Here is a 17,447-nt window from a genome sequence, read left to right on the forward strand (position 1 = left end):
CTCAGAATAACAAATCACTTCAGCAGTGCAGTAAGAACGACACTTTAAAACCCTCTTGTTACACTCAATTTGCGCTTTTGTTTTCATCTTTTGTTTTCATATTTTGTTATCTGGCAATCTTTCTGCGAAAAAATTTTTAAATCATTCTTGAAAAATTTTCTGTCCATGTAAGTTGATCTGATTTTGCTACTCGCTTTATAGTCCCCTTTTTAATGTTTTTTTCTTTTTTTTAAATTTTATTTTCTGTTTTTACATGTTACTTATTTTTACTTTTTGTGATCTATTTTATTTGTTGTTATTTTTATTAAAAATTTTTTTGAGTGCTCCTCACACTATTGTATTAATATATTTTGCTTCGGCTTTATTGATACAATATCGGAAAGCACTCTGTCTTGCGGATATAATCGTGTGGGCTGAAGAAAAGATTATATATTTTCTTCCCCGGTTTTTTAAATAAAATTTAAACTTTTTTTTTTTTTAAACTGTTGTTTGTTATTTTTTTACTTATTATTTCCCCCCCCCCACTTTTTTTTTCATTTGTCTATTATTTTTCTTTGCTTTATTCTTCATTACAACGGATCTCATATGCTCGGAAATATTTCTGTTATAGAGTGACACATTTTAAGTGACAAACTTTTTGTAGGGACCGACTTTTTCACAGCAATATCTAATTTTATCTCAAACACGTTGCAATTGATTAATACTTCCAATTTCTTGATTATGGCTCCCAACTGCTAAATTCACCTAAGTTCTATAGCATCTATGTATATTTTAAAAAAAATTAAGAATATAGAAGTATAATGGGAGATTTTAACGAGGAGGGAATTTGACAAGATTAAATATTGAAAAGATAAAAAATAGCCTTATTTACTTTCATTTAAATCAAATGAAGCAGGTGTAGTGAACCATTCTTTTTTCAATGGTTCCTATACCTTTTTAAACCTTTTCATTGTCCTATTTTAGGACACAATACTTTAACAACTTGTTTGCGAAATATTTCAAAATGTCACGAAATGTCAAACGTGTCATCTTTATCCGATTATTATTCTATTAAAAAGTTTACAGAAACACTCAAGACGTGCATAAATTTACTTCCTAATAGATTTATAACGCAGGTGGGATATCAAAAAAATGAATCGAGAACTCTATAGAGACCGTTTACATAAATAAATTCAGTCTTTAATGGAAAATGTAAAAGGCACGGTGTCACCGACTCTATTTAATACCAGAGATTACAAGTAAACTCATTTGTTATGCCATGGTAAATCCCTTCCCCAGGCAAATCATTCACCGAACCCTCACCCACAAATCTTGCTATGCACGTGTGAGGGTTTCTTTCTTCAATAATGCGACAATCCATATGCCCCGAACAATACTGGGTCACCCCTCCATCGAGATTTTAATAACACTTTTGCCCCTGATATACTTCATTGTTATCTTCTTCAAAATGTGTAATCCATCCTTCATCATGAACTTTTTTGATTACTAGAAACAGTGAAGGATTTAAATTATGCAGTTTTTCCCCTTTTCTAAAGTGGCGTTTTGAAGTCATAGCTGTGCCTTTATTATGTTTGGAACTATACTTTTTTATAACACTGATTTCAAGATAGATTTATTTGCATGAAAATGAAAACTGTTTTCAATGTTTTTATACATATTTTTTGTATCAAAGTTATAAATGATGTTAATAACACAAGTAGTTATTTGTCCCATTTAGGGGTGAAGAATTATAATGATATTTTTAATATATATGTTAACTCACAATATTTTTCATATAAATTTGGATAACTTAAATCTATCATTCTTAAATAATCATGCTGAAATGTGAGTTTAAACTTCCAGTAGCCAAATTGTGAGTTTTAAGCTATTGAAATGGATTGTTGTTATAAATTGCGAGCGTTTTAGAAGATTAAAAAGTTTAAAAAATGGCAAAACACCTTAAAGAAAAAAGGCAAATTATATGAAAAAAAGTATGGTCCAAACTGCCAGAATATGGTAAAATTAACCATGCTTCTGACTCTATAGGGACACCAAAAAACCTCGGTAATTTTTACCGAAGCGCTTTATTAATGATTTTGGTAAAATTAACAATAAAATATGCTTTTATAAAATGAGATAAATTTGTTAAAATTATCATGATGTGTTAAATCAGGGCTAAAAATATTTATTCAGTTAAATTTACTTTTTAGTATTTTTACTAAATGTGTGGTAATAAGAATTATAATTCTAAGAGCCAGAATTCTGATAAACCATTACCATATGAATAAAAAAATTATTAAATGAATGTGTTAAATACCTTATATTTTGAATTTATTAACTGGAATTATGTTGCATTTTTAAAGCAGAAGTGTCATTACTATACAGTACAGTAATTTTACCAGAACTTTTTTCTCCCTCTGAGTTTTTTAAGGATTACTTTAACCTCATATTCAACCCTCTATGTTTTGTAGTAAATAATATTCAGCTTAAAAGTGCTTTTCAATAATATTTCTAAATTCATATTCAAATTATTTTTTTGGCAGAGATATTTAGTTCTTCAACTAATCTATCTCCCACATAAATAAATAAATAAATACGAAACACACATTTTTATTGTATCAAGCACTTACCTTTTATATGTAATTTTATATAATACATTCAATACTATTGTCAGTATCTACAACTGATGTAACAGCTTATTTAATATTCCATTTTATGTGCCAACTGGGACTTATTAATTACAAGTAACAAGCTTTTCCCACGGTTTCGATGGACGTAAACTAAGCTGCAGAAAACAATTTTTGGAAGAAAAAATATAGAAGAAAGCTCTGTGTAGGAGAATAAGTGGATTATGTATCCCCTGTTTGAATTGTATTGCAAAAGCGAGACTCGGCACTCTTCAATAAAAGAACACGTGGCTATCCCAACCTAAAGTAATTCTTTGAATTGCCGTTTAGAGCTCTTCAATCATCATTCAACTACTTTTTCGGGTCAATCATTCGTAACGGACGACATTTATCGTCATTCAATTTCCTCATAGATTGAAAAATATGAAAGATCTTTATGGATTTTTAGCCACTTATGATGCCTTTCTCTAGTGGGAAATAAAAAATAAAAAAAAAATCTAAGACGATAGTGACTGTTATATTTTGATCTTTATATAATGCTTAAGGAAGTGAGGTAATGTTAAATGAATTTCAAATTTTGAAAAAAGTGAAAGGAAAATTATTGATACTCATGCTATCATTTATGCGCTGATCAAAAAAATTAAGGGTGCACATGGATTTAACGAAATTACGCTAATATTTCTTCGGAAAATTGAGGCAAAATAAAACATCCATGATATTAAGTATGGCAGAAAACAGAAGAAGTAAATTTCATATGCAAATCAACGTTCTTGACGTCAAAAGTCAGAAAAAGGATATAAGTTCAGAAATCTTGATTTCGCAGAAGCTGGTGTCTTTCGTTATCTCAATAGTGAAGTTCAACCTTTCGATTTTTGTTTTGAAGGAAGGTTACTTGAAAATGTCACGACAACGTGATCTACCATAATCCATGGCTTGGCATGTCATCGGTAGACTTGAATCTGGGCAAACACAAAGAAGTGTAGCGGATGATGTTGGAGTGGCAAGAAGTGTCATTGCAAGACTCTGGAATGTATTCCAAGAAACAGGGCATGTGCGACGTCGTCCAGGACAAAATCGTCAATGCGCAACCATACCAAATATGCATCAAAAGAACTTGTGCATATTAAAGCGTGGTACTACTTACAAATCAAGAAAAAATTGGACTTTTTTGTCTTAAATAATGGTTTAAACCCCTTAGAACAATAATTAGTTATTTTCACGGTGTTAGAATTCAGTAACATAGAATATTTTTTCTGATGCAATTCAAAAATTTTACCTAAAACTAATAAATTTCACTTTTGAATTGTCAGAGCAATAAATTTTAAAATAGGATATTTTAGTAGTAAATATTTTGAATTCTAATGTCTGGTAATTTATTCAACGATTAGTTAATTTCTAAAGCGATCAATATGGTAGATTAAAATGTCAAATTTATAAATATCTTCATTTGCGATGACAGTCTATTTCTGGTTAGAGGTTTATAAGAAAGGTTTCATAACGCTATAAATGTTTATTTATAGTGTGGGTGTAGGTTACCGATAATATCAACTCTCATCTATCTGAAGCAGGGATGGGCAAACTACGGCCTGTGGGCCAACTGTGGCCCACTGGAAGGTTTCATCCGGCCAGCGGATAGAATTTTAACTCGCCGATCCGTGGCGAATATATAAACAATATACATTATACATCCATTTTCTTGTCTACTTTGTTTGAAGTTTCTTTTTGTTCCTTCTTTTTTAACAAAGTTTTTATGACCTTTTTACTTTCTCTATTTTTGTTCTACAAAGTATAAATAGATGGAAATAGTTAGCACAGACAGCTTCAATTGGTAAAATGTTGAAAGGAAAAGTTCCTTATGGAATAGCCGTAGATTGGCTCCAACGAGGGTCTGTCTTTCTCGAGGAACAGACATATGGAATCTACTATTGGTGAATTGCACTTCACATGTGGCAGACTGCGCATTTTAATCTCCAACGAGTGGATTTTTCTGCCGGCGCATGTTCTAACATTTATTGAGTATGGAAAAATTGCACACATATGTCATTGTAAATAATGGTGAAATTATTAAATTTATAAAATGGGTAGTGCTTTTTTGACTTATTTGTAAACCTTTTTAACCCCAAAAAAGCTACTAAAAATGCATAGTTGATTTAGAGTGCCATGCGTTCAATGATGGACAGGTCTTCTTTGTCATATGAACAACTTGAATGTTAAGATGTGAGGGAAAAATCAATTCATCGATATTATCTGGGCCCATCTCCAAGCTTTTAAATTGAATCTTAATCTTTTTGCTCGGCAGCTAGCTTAGAATGACTTGTCTTATTTTTCGAGGTTAAATTCAATACCCTCAGTAAATAAGGAAAAGCTTAGGAAATATGAAGATGGCTTGAAAAAAATAAATTTTGAATTTGAACGCAGATTTCAAGATTTCAGTGCCATTCAAACAGAATTAGATATTTTTACCATGCCTTTCAACGTTATTGTGAAACAGTGAGGTTGGATTTGCAGCATGAATTAATTGAGTTGTAATCTGACAAACATCTTAAGCAGTTGTTTCTAAATATGCCAAAGTTTGAGTTTTACAAATCTTTACCAAAAGTTAGTTTCCAAAATTTAATCTCATGCCCAGAAAATCATTGCTATGCTTGCTTCATCTTATGTATGTGAACAAGTGTTTTCAACTATGAACCTTAGAAAAAAATCGTTTTAGAAGTACACTAATAGACAAGCATTTAGCCTCGTTCCTTAAAATAAGCACATCTCACTTCGAACCTCAATATAAGGAAATGAAATCATAACTTCATTCATCTCATTAAATATCTAAATTAAAACTTGTATATCGTATTTTTTTATTTTTGAAGCTTTTACTTGGCCCACCAAACTTTTTTCTCTCGATTTTTGGCCCTCGAACAAAAAAGTTTGCCCATCCCTGATCTAAAGGTACCTCAAGATAGAATTGAGTTAACATGTCTAATATACTGGTGAATGGTGTCTTATAAGCTAGTGAATGGTGTCTTATATACTAGTGAGTAGTTGTAGTGGTAACTGCACTACAACAGCCTTAAAAGGCATACCACGCATAAAGTTTATTAAAAATGAAGAAAATGTGAAAAACTGTATGGAAAATTCACTTATTTTTAAAGCTTAAGCTTTAAAAGCTTGTTTACTTGAAATATAATTTTAATGAGGATTTTATTCAGTATATGAGTTATTTAGCAGTTAAAATTTACTTTAACTACACCATTAGTAACTGTTAACGTCCATTTTATTTATATTTTGTGGTTCGATGTGACGTAAAAATATAGAATAAAATAAAATAAATGAAATAAAAACTAAAAATTGAACTTAATCAAAAAGTTTGAAATAAACACAAATTGACTTAAAAGAAAATTTAAAAAGATGATAAAAATTTGCTTTAATAAAACTTTAAAAACAAAGTGAGGGGTGCACTAAATAAAAATTTCAAAACAACTAAAAATTGCACTTTATAAAAATTTAAGGAAAAATTAGAAATATAAGTCACTAACTGTTTGCATAAATTTAGAAGTTTTACAATTAATTAAATACAGTTTTATTAATTATAAAATTTCCATATTTATGTAAATATTTTTTATAGTTTATTCTATTTAATAAAAATTTATTATAAAATTCATATAAGTTCAGAAACGGAAAATAATTGATTTTATTGAAAATTGTGAATAGTAATAAAATTTAAAGTCAACTAAAAAACTGTAAATGATATCGAAATAATAAAAAATGAATAAAAGTTGTACTTTAAAAAAGTTTGCATTTTCAAAACTATTACGTATATCTCACGTTTTAAGATCAAAATTAAAATTTTAATGCAAGATAATTTACCGATAATTTTTGAGCATACAAAATATCATTTCATTTTTAGTTTACAAATAATTCCAAATATGACATCAATTTTCAGTAATTAAGACACTTGATAACGTTTATTAATCAAAAAATTGTAATATTAAGGGAGAAAAACTTTTGACTATTCGTTTGATTACACAAATGGAGCGATCACTTTCTATAGGCCCTCCCCATATTTTGAAAATCATAAATCAGAATTGACAAAAAATAGAAGGTATAACGTCTAAAGACCATATGTTTTTATGCCATGTTTTAAAGTTTAGTTTAAAAAGCACCAACAATTAATAAACTTATTTGAAGTTGGCCCTATGAAGCTGCTATACCATTTTTGATATAAACTTAATCATTAGTTCAAAAGTTATTAAAGGTGTTTTCTTATTTCCTGTTTCTTGTTGCTACTGTATGAAAATTTGTAATAACGAAAGAAAAACGATTTTAGAAATCATCGTAATGCTGTAAAAGGGAGAAAAGGAAAATTTTAAAATATCACTTTTTTATTTTATTTTTTAAGGAAGGGCCCCTAAACAAAACATGCACCCCATTAACTTGAAAAAGCCTGGTACTGAACCTTGTTATATATAAAGCCCATAGGGCAGTATAGTGATAAGTCACACTCTTCCTAAAAGTGATGTTTTACATCAAACTATTTCTTAGTATTATTTTCAGATTAAAACTTTATAAATGTTTGAAATCTACTATAGATAACTACGCAACCCACTGAAGCATTTTACTGCCTGCCAAAAACATCGTGATGTTTTTTTTAAAATTTTATTTTTATTTTTTTTTAATTATTTTTCACCAGAAAAAAGAACAAAAAAAAACTTTATTTCTTTTAACAAGCTTGCCTAACTGGACATAAAGTAATTTTGAAACTAAAGTTTTTAAACATCGTTTTTTAAGATTTAAACTGAATTTATTTAATTTTGCATCGACGCGCATATGAATGAAATAAGCCTTCTTAAATTTAAAAGGTTTTTTTACTCACTGTAGAAAGTTTTATTGTATCTTAACATAAAATATGGTGCTCACACCAAAGTGGTAAAAAGTGGTCACTCACAAAATGTTGCAGTGAAACGCCATTCCTAACTCTAGGATCAATGTGGTTCACTACACCAAAAATGTTCTTCTACATTTTTGATGTAAAATCACCGTCACCATTTTCGTTATTCATTAACACTAAATGTTTTAATTGCAGTGAGATATGATATACATAAGAGTCAGTAAAATTATTATTTTTTTATACTTCATAAAATAGAAACGGATAAAAATTCAATATTTTGGAATTATTCAACACAGTTGACAAATTTATTTAAATTTCATGAGGACATAATAATCCTCCATGCTCTTTTTTTTAATAACAGTTTACTTCTGGAGAATGCTAAGCATCGTGTGAGGCGAAATCAAACTTTCACCTTCTCTGTTGGATTGCAATCAAGAAATATTAATAGTCTAACTCCGAAAATGTCAAAAATTATTCATGAATGGAGTAAATGCATCTAATATTGGTGTAGGCTACCCCATTTTTTTGGAGTTAAGATATAACTACACCCTTTAAAGTATGGATGAACACTCGATTCAGTATTAACTTGAAATAACACATGAGTTTTTCAAAACCAAATTCTGACACAAAAGTTTTTAGTTGGTACTTATTGATTCTGTTTATTTAATTTTCGACTGATTTTGATAAAAATGTATCATCAAAAATATTACTGAGATATTTATCGTTGCATATAGTTTTTTTTATTGCAATTAAAATTTTTGATCATTAAAAAACAGATCCAGATTTTTAGTACATTTTTGGACATTGGAAGATTTCAATAGGTCGTTAGAAAATACCTTCCGAGAATATATTATGTCATTCTGTAGTTAAATGTGTGTTTAATTTTATTTATTTCGAATTTACCTCAAAATATATAGAAAAAAGTGAAAATAAGTTTATGATCCGATCAAAAAATCATAAAATGGTACATGAAGGCAGAGTTGTCTACTTTGAGTTGGTTTTGAAATTGTTTGTCACGTATAAAGGGAGTAAGGGAACCACTTTTGAATATATTTGTTTTAAATGTATGAATATATTGTGATGCTATATCATTTAATAATTGGACAAAATTTTTCGTGAATCTTCAATAAAATGTTTTGAAAATTAACTGATTCTAATTTATTATGTAGTAGATAATATTGCTCTTTAAAATGAAACATTTTTAATTTATTTTGAATAAAAATGTTCATCCTATAGTTTTTTCCGGATTATTTCCTAGTATTTTTCGTAAAAAAATTTTCAAAATTTCAAAAATTGAAATCGTTTTCATTATTTTTTACATCGAATTTTAAAATAAATTTATTCCAAATTAAATACAATCATTTTTTTAAAATAATTTTTGAGATTTAAAGTTTTAAAGTTGAAAGAAACATGAGGAAATGATCCTTAATAAAAACGGCATTCATATTTCAGTAAATCACTTAAACAACAATACAGGACAAAAACGAAATTAAGTTTTATTTCGAATTCTAATTGTGACAAAAGTATAGCTTTTTAAATCTTGAAATACCTTGTAGCATTATTTTTTTTACTTAAATATGTGAAAAATCTCAAAATTATTAAGATTTTTGTATACTGGACTCATTTAAAGCTGCTGTCAATTACTTTTCAAATTACGTAAAAGCCAAAAAAAGTGTGAGTACTTGATAATTTAAAAACTCTATTTGCTTTAAAAATAATTAAGGTGGAAAAATTCAACATGTTTTGAGTCAACGAAAGAATGGGAGATAAATGAATATGAAAAACAAAATTCAAAAAACCACAGTAGCTAAGAGAGGCAATTGAAGGTAAGTTTCCATCCCTGTTAAATCACATCTTGATACTTATTGACCTCGTTTCATTCGTATATTTCTGACTTACGAGTTTCTCACTACCTCTCCATAGCGCTTGGAAAATGCAACTTTCATAACTTGCCTCTCTCTGCGACTGTAACTTTTTTAGCATTGTTTTTCGCCTTTATTTATTTCTCATGTTTTCTTTGATGACACTGGGCGTTTTCTGTTTCAAGAATGTTTTGCTCCTTCACATCTGGTGAGTCTTGAGAATGTGTACCTAATTTTAAGCCCTTAAAATATGTCCACTTTTTTTACTTTTATAATTAATGAAGCAAATAAATAGTTATAACTTAATTAATTATTTTATACAGTTTTACATTTACAATAAGTTTGTGAAAGTATATTTGTTGGTTTGAAAAGTGTCAAAAATATACCAAATTTATTTCGGACGTACACTCACACTATATGATTAGATTTCAATCGACTGCAAATATTTTTACGAGAATTTAGAATTTATCTTAAATTGTTTTAAATGAAATCAATATTTTTGAACACAAATTTTTCCAAATAGAATCAAAATAAAAAAAGGCCTATAAATTATTCCAATAACATTTCTTGTAAAAAGAAATTATCATCTCTGGCCGTTGATAATTTGGATATCTTCTTTTAAAAAAGATATATCTCACAGAAATGATGTTACAGTATTTATTTGAAAATAAAAGTCTTAAAGCATGCTTTAATTTTGATTTTTATAAAACAATCCAATAGTTCTAACAAAAATGGTCTCTTTAAGTATTTTTTGAATGGGACAAAAGCTTCACGAAACATTCTTTGGGAAATTCTTTGAGTAAAAGTAGCTTCACTGTCGATCATGTGATAGTGCCGGAAAGGCTCTCTGTGGGGTGCGTGTCTCTGGATAACTTCCTGGCGAGCTCAAACCGATTTCCTAGCACTTCAATAAAACGAGAAATAAATATCCGTTTACTCATAATTATACAGAATTAAAAGTTCTTCTAAACTGAAGTAAATGGAGGTTTTGCATGACTCATTATTTTTTTCCGAATTTTAGTTTATGACTAAAAAGCAATTTTTATGTAGATTAGGTAAAAATTAACTTCGTGTAATATTTAAATATCTTAAAAAAAATTTTTTTTTTCATGACATAATTTCGGAACGCAAATAATATATTCAAATAATGTATAAAAATAAGAATAAAGGAGAACCTTCAAACAATCGAAAATGAAATATTGCACTTGCGGACTAAAAAATATTGCTCAGCTAAGGAGACTTTTTTTTTTAAACTTCATGCCAATACAAATCAATATTAACATTTATCTTTAAAAAAGAAAATAATAATAATAATAATATATATATATANAAAATCTTGAATTAATCGCTTTGACAAACTTTGGCTCATGAGCCGTGATGGCTCAGGGGACAGAGCGTTCGCGTTCCAATAAGGTGAACTGGGTTCGAATCCAGCGATGTCTGGTCAATACGAATTCCTCACCCCGATTACACTGACCACAATACTGACGTAAAATATCCTCAGTGGTAAACTGATCATGTGATCGAGTCTCCTTGCCACCTGGCTAACTGTGGAAGGTTTTCGTGGTTTTCTTCTCTACGTAACGCAAATACGGGTTAGTTCCACCAAAAAGTTCTCCACGAATTCAAATTTCACCAAATAGTTGATCTAAGAGTTCCCTTGTCTTCCAGATTAGGTTCAAAATTTCAAGGCTACGGAGTTGTTGAACATTGGCAGACGTAAACTTAAAATTGGGTCTGCTGTATACATATATATATATATATATATATATACATATATATATATATATATCTTTTGGGTATTTTACATATTTAGACTGTTGCTAAAGATTAAATGTTTTCTTTGTTTACCAAGCAAATGTTTGTAAATGTTTACCAAGATTATATTTTTCTTTAAAATTAATTTTTCCATTTTGCAAATAAGAAGCTTTTATTATTCATTTCATTAGTTTAAAATAATTTTAAAACTAAAGCTGTTCAGAGATAGTCATTTCCATGCTTAGCCCTTTCGATTTAGTGAAGAGCTACTGGTTTTGTTTTTGTTATAAAGTAATTGAGTTAGTTCTAGTTTTGCAGCGTTAACCTATAGTTTTAGTTCCCGTAATATAACTTATTTCAATAGCTTTTGGTACTGCAGTTGTAAATAGATTACTGAAGTTTAAGAAATAATACACTTTATATTAAAAATCTCTTATATTTTATCTAAATACGACATGGTTTTTGCAAAATTTAGACGGTATTCCACTTTCGTCGTAATTTACAAGGGCATTGAGGTGAAAACTAGAATTTTGCTACATTTGTTTGGCTTTTGAAAGGCAAATTGATGTTGATCTCAAAGCAGCAGTAGAAGGCGACTGTTATCGAAAATAAAAGGAAACAACTCAATATAGAGTGGGTGGATAAATCTCAATCGAATTTCATGGTAAACAACTTAAGTGGCTATTCATAGACCTTTCGTTTCCGGAGCTTTCAATGGATGTTCAATGGGATGAAGACCACTTCAGAAAACCACATTTCGTATAAGAATGGAATGAAATATCCATAACACGTGGTCAGAAAGAATGGACACGCGAATGTGTGATTCAATACAAAGCTTATGACTAAGTATGGCTAATTTCTCTTTCAAATGAATACAGTTGGCAGGAATAAACATTTATAGACGTTAGGTAATTTTGAGGAAAATTTTGGAAATATAAGGGCTTATGAATATTGTCAGATACACGAAGAAAACTTAGAATCTGATCTAACAAGGGAAACTAGGGAAGTGTGACTCGCCAATTTTGAAATAAACTAGTGGGATGCAAGCTTTGTGAGGAATAATTTTAGGCGGCAACATTCGCTTCGGCCCATAGAAGGTCCTGTGAAAGATGAAAAATAATTCAATATGTAGAAAAATCGGTATTTTATTACTTCAATGCAGACTATTAGTTATTGTAATTATCTCATACTCCAAATAATTTTGTGGTACTTTCGCGTACTACATAATGCATATTTATTGTCAAAATTGATTTCGAAAATTTTATATATCTGTAGTTTTTCAGAAAAACCTGTTAGGTTAATTTTAAAAAGAAATTTGACATCAAATTTTTTAAATTCTTTTTTTCAAAAAATTTTTCCAATTAATTGGAGTATGTAATTGCAAATCAATTAATTAATGATTAAATAATAATTAATAATTAATTTGCTAATTAATTAATTAACCAATTAATTACAAATTAATTGGAGTATGAGACAATTGCAATAACTAATAATCTGCATTGAAGTAATAAAATACCGAGTTTTCTATATATTGAATCATTTTTTATCTCTCACGGGACCTTCTATGGGCTGAAACGAATGTTGCCCCTTAAAATTATTAATCATAAGGCATACATCCCACTAGCTTATTTCAAAATTGGCGAGTCACACTTCCCTAGTTTCCCTTGTAAATGGTTCGAATCTTAAAAAGGGTACATGAAATAAAGCATTTTGCAAAACAAAAAACAAAACAAAGAATAATATACAGAGTGTTCCTTAATGATCAAATTTAATATGTATGTTTAGAATCCTTGTCAAAAATTAATTTAAAAAAGCTATCCTATTAATATCTAAGGGAGGGAAAAATTACAAAAAAGTTGTCCAACCGAATAAATCACTGCTGACAAAAACTACTCTAATTACATCAAAATCAGTTTGATTGTTGTAGGAAATTGAATGGTATGTTGTAGGTTGAAAAGGGTTTTATGAACATTTTTAAGTTCCGTTAACGAATCAAAATTGTTTTGATATTTTCAGTCTCCCTTTATCATTAACGATCTACTAAATTTCGATAGCAATCTTTTTCATCACTCAAATAGTAACTCACAACATCGAATGAAGATATTGCTTTTTAATTCCTTTCTAAAAAGATTCTAAAAATATATATTGAAGATGGCCATTACAGAACACCCTATATGTTCTTTCTTCAGTTTAAATTTCTTTTATTGAATAATCTAATTTAAAATAATTTAGAAACCCTACATATTATACACGAAATTATCTTCTTAAATTTAATACAAGGAAAGAGTAAAAATTATTTTAAACTTTTCATCGAGATTTATTCATTCAAATAAACTATATTTTAAAAAAAATTAGGTCGGAATATTTATTAATATTTATATGGTTGAGTAATGTCTTACACATAAAGAAGATTACTTAGGATTTTGTATCTAAAATAACAATTAAAACTAATTATTCGAATTATGATTTGTTTAATGCTAAGCACTAATAAATTACAAAAAAAAATTATTCATGCTATTTAAAGATATTTGAAGATGTGAACAGTTATAAATTTACTTATAAAAATATTTTAAAAGTATTATATAAAGAGAATTAAATCCTTTGCAAAAAAAAGTCTAAATACTCTTTAGTGGATGTTTTTCATCCTGTTATGATATTCATAATGTGTTCAATACATAGAAAAGAGCAGTAATGCTTTCATTTCTACATTAAATTATGTAATTATTTCATTTTTCCTCTTTATAATTCCTGTTTTTTTTCCAAATAAATAAATAAATTAAAAAGCTTGCCTTACAAAGACACGGGCACTAAAAAGAGATTCAAGTTTTGGTTTAAATCTAAATTAAGAAAATAAATTTAATAGCTATTATTTTATTCTACACAAGATGCGCTATTTTACGCATTTAAAAATATCAGTACATGTTGTTTAAATAATAGGAATAATGAACAATGATACTATAATGCAAATGTTCCTCGAGGTTTACCTTCCTTAGATAAATATGAATTGTACGAGCTTTTCACACCCTTGTAACCTTTCCTTCCTTCATTTTGTGGCTTTTTTGGAAACACCTTGTTAATAACCCTGTTTGATTCAGTTACACTGAGTGCTTAATGAAGTTTATGTTTGACGTAGTATAGCTATTATACCATTGAACACCACATTATTCGGCTATTGTGCTAATTAACTTTTCTGAAATTTCACCAACATAATTCATACGAAGGCTTAGAACAATACACAGAATTATAGAAAGATGTTTATTCGATGTTAGAAGAAATAAATGTAGTTGAGGGACGTGAATAAGGCATGAAACAATAATTTTCGGCGAAATCGAGAGAATTAAAAATTTCAAATCGTAATGAGTTGGTCGCATAGCTCAATGAATTGTTCTCGATGAATCTATAAACATCTTGGTCTTACATAAACATTTCAAATGGCAAAGAACTGATCATAAAGTGATAATCTACAGACTTAAAACTTCTTGATTTTACATAAATATTTCAGATGTTAATGAACTAATCACGTAGCTCGATGAACTGATAATCGACAGACTTGTAACATCTTAGTTTTACATAAACATTTTAAATAGCAATGAACTGGTCATATAGCTCGATGAACTGAACTAATAATATTAGAAAAACAACAAATGTGAATTTATGGCAAAAGGTCCAGATCAAAATTTTAGGAAAGATTTGGTTAAGATTTGCATCTAACAGTGGATTGAAAATGGTAGATGAGAATGCTATATAAGCTGCTTCTAATAAAATGGATATAAATTAAAATTTAAAATTTATGTTCACCAAACCTTAACACTTGGTTTAATGGGATCGCATCGATACTTGAAGGTGTTGATACCATTAAGCTGTAGATTCCCCTAATCGAACATCGTTGCATAAAAAACAAGATATTATTTTATCAGTTTTTCTCGGTATTACGATCTGATATAAGATTCATTAAAGAAAATTTAAAGAAAGATCAATTCCCAATTAGAAATCTTAATCAGAGTAAATGAAATTACTGGTACTTAAATTTATAATTTATAAAGTTAAAGTTACATAAATTAAAGTAAACTTATCATCATTGATTTCTTGTTTTTTGCTAGTAAAAGTAAACGAAAACCTGTGCTATGTACCACTTTAGTCAGAAATTCAGACAAAGTAAATACTTCTAATTTAATTCAAAGAAAATGCACTTGCTCCTACACCTTAGCTTAACCCTTCCTCATTTTAACAAATCCTAAAACCCATTTCCATGGATTGATGAAAATTATTAATAAAGAATTAATTAATGATGGAACTTAAACGATTAAGTGAAGGTTAGAAAGAACCTGTTATTGCCATGCACGATACCCGTGAACTGATGATTTCTTGGAAAACAAATGATCATCCAACTCAACGGTCATATTTATTAAATTTTTATGAGTGACCATGTTGTTTTGATTCAAATATCCGGTGGTAGTTAGTCTGATAATTGAAGATACTTTAAAATTACCATTTTTAAATGATTCCGTTCTTGGATAATAAGTGGCTGATTCTGCTTATCAGAGATTTTGCAAAACATCAGACACTGTAGTTTGTAGCTTCATTAAATCACGTAAATTTCACTTTTGCAATAGTGAATTAGAATATATATTTAAAATATTAAAGTATAATGGGAAAAACGGTTATTTGTCTAGTTTATTTCTGTAAAAAAAAAAAAAAAAAAAAAAAAAAAAAAAAGTTATTGCCCCATAAGTATTAATGAGGCTTCCAAAGCTTTAACATTAACCGACATTCTACAAGAATTTAAACCAGAATATCTTAACAATACTCATCAATTGAGATAACTCAACTCGCGAAAAGTAGTTTTCTTTTCTTTTTTTTTTCATTTTAAAAACAACTGCATCCTTCGATTTACGTTATTCTTCATTTAAAGAATCTCTATTGGGATATTTTATTTGAAACTGGTTTTTCACTTTGACAGTCATTGCCAACAAATCACAGCTGGAACACTCCAACTTTCATTCTATTGTTGGAAGGGTCAGAAGGGAAGAGGGGAAGTTGTATATAACTTTCGCAACTTTTACAATCAGCAGTTACCTTCATAAAATAAAACTTGTGAATGGGCTCTCTTTTCAAAACGTCAAACTAATGCTCCAACTTTGTATTTGAAGAGATTTTTTATTATTATTTCAAAATGTTTAAAACATGAATATGAGAATGAAGAGAGTTGTTAAAAAACGTTTGACTTTCCTCTAGTTTGTTTGAAGTACAGTTAATTTTGAAAGCAAAACTACTATTTGTTGTTATTTTGATAAAGGGCTTAAATTTACTTGTCAGGCTACATTTGCATCGAGAATTAATAATTAAAATGAGCCCATTCTTCGGATAAATTATCTATACTTTCAAACTCTATTTCTAGTTAATTTTTTCCTCTCACCTCAAGTAAAAGCCATTAAATAAGTGTTCTGATTCACAAATAATTCAGCTGACTAACCTACCTGAACAAAATTTCTTTATCTATTTTTCTCCTTTATTATATTAACGAATTCCACTACACTAATTTTTATTGCACTAATTTTTACGTTCAAATTAAATGTCATAAAATCAACCGGAAGAAAATGTTATAAAAGAATTCTGTCTTATCTTTTCTGTTTATTTATTTTTATTATTTTTGTAAATTTTTTTTAACCATTTTTAAATTCTGAAACACAAAAAACTATCAAAATATAAATTTATGTAAATTGCAAATATAAAAGAATTCTTTTATTTGCATCTATTGCATAAAAAGTTTTTAAAAAATTTGCCTTCAGACCGGACCATAAGATAATAAATACTAAAGTCATCAGTACTACTTAGGATACCGGGGTAACATAAACCAAATTTGATGGATGAATTCCGGATGTATCCTCTAATACTGGGTGTGTTTTAATGGTATTTTTGCAATGGTATGTTTACACAACTATTCATAATTAAACTGACCTTTACTTATATTTCTGACGGTTTCATCATAAATGGTTACGTTTCATAACTTAAATCAGCAAACTCGTAATTATACGCTGTACTCATAAACATTACCTCAAATGGTTCTTTTATGGTTAGTTAACTTCATCGATTATATTTCTAGTTTGATTGTTTTTTACGTATTTTAATTTTTCTATGTTTCCATAACGGGATAATACTGAGTGTGTTTTAATGGTACTTTTGCAATGGCATGTTTACACAACTATCCATAATTAAACTGATCTTCACTTATATTTCTGACGATTTCGTCATAAATGGTTACGTTTCATAACTTTAATCAACAAACTCGTAATTATACGTTGTACTCATAAACATTACCTCAAATGGCCCTTTTATGGTTAG

The sequence above is a fragment of the Parasteatoda tepidariorum genome, chromosome X1, assembly GCF_043381705.1.
Source record: "Parasteatoda tepidariorum isolate YZ-2023 chromosome X1, CAS_Ptep_4.0, whole genome shotgun sequence".
Lineage (NCBI taxonomy): Eukaryota > Metazoa > Arthropoda > Arachnida > Araneae > Theridiidae > Parasteatoda > Parasteatoda tepidariorum.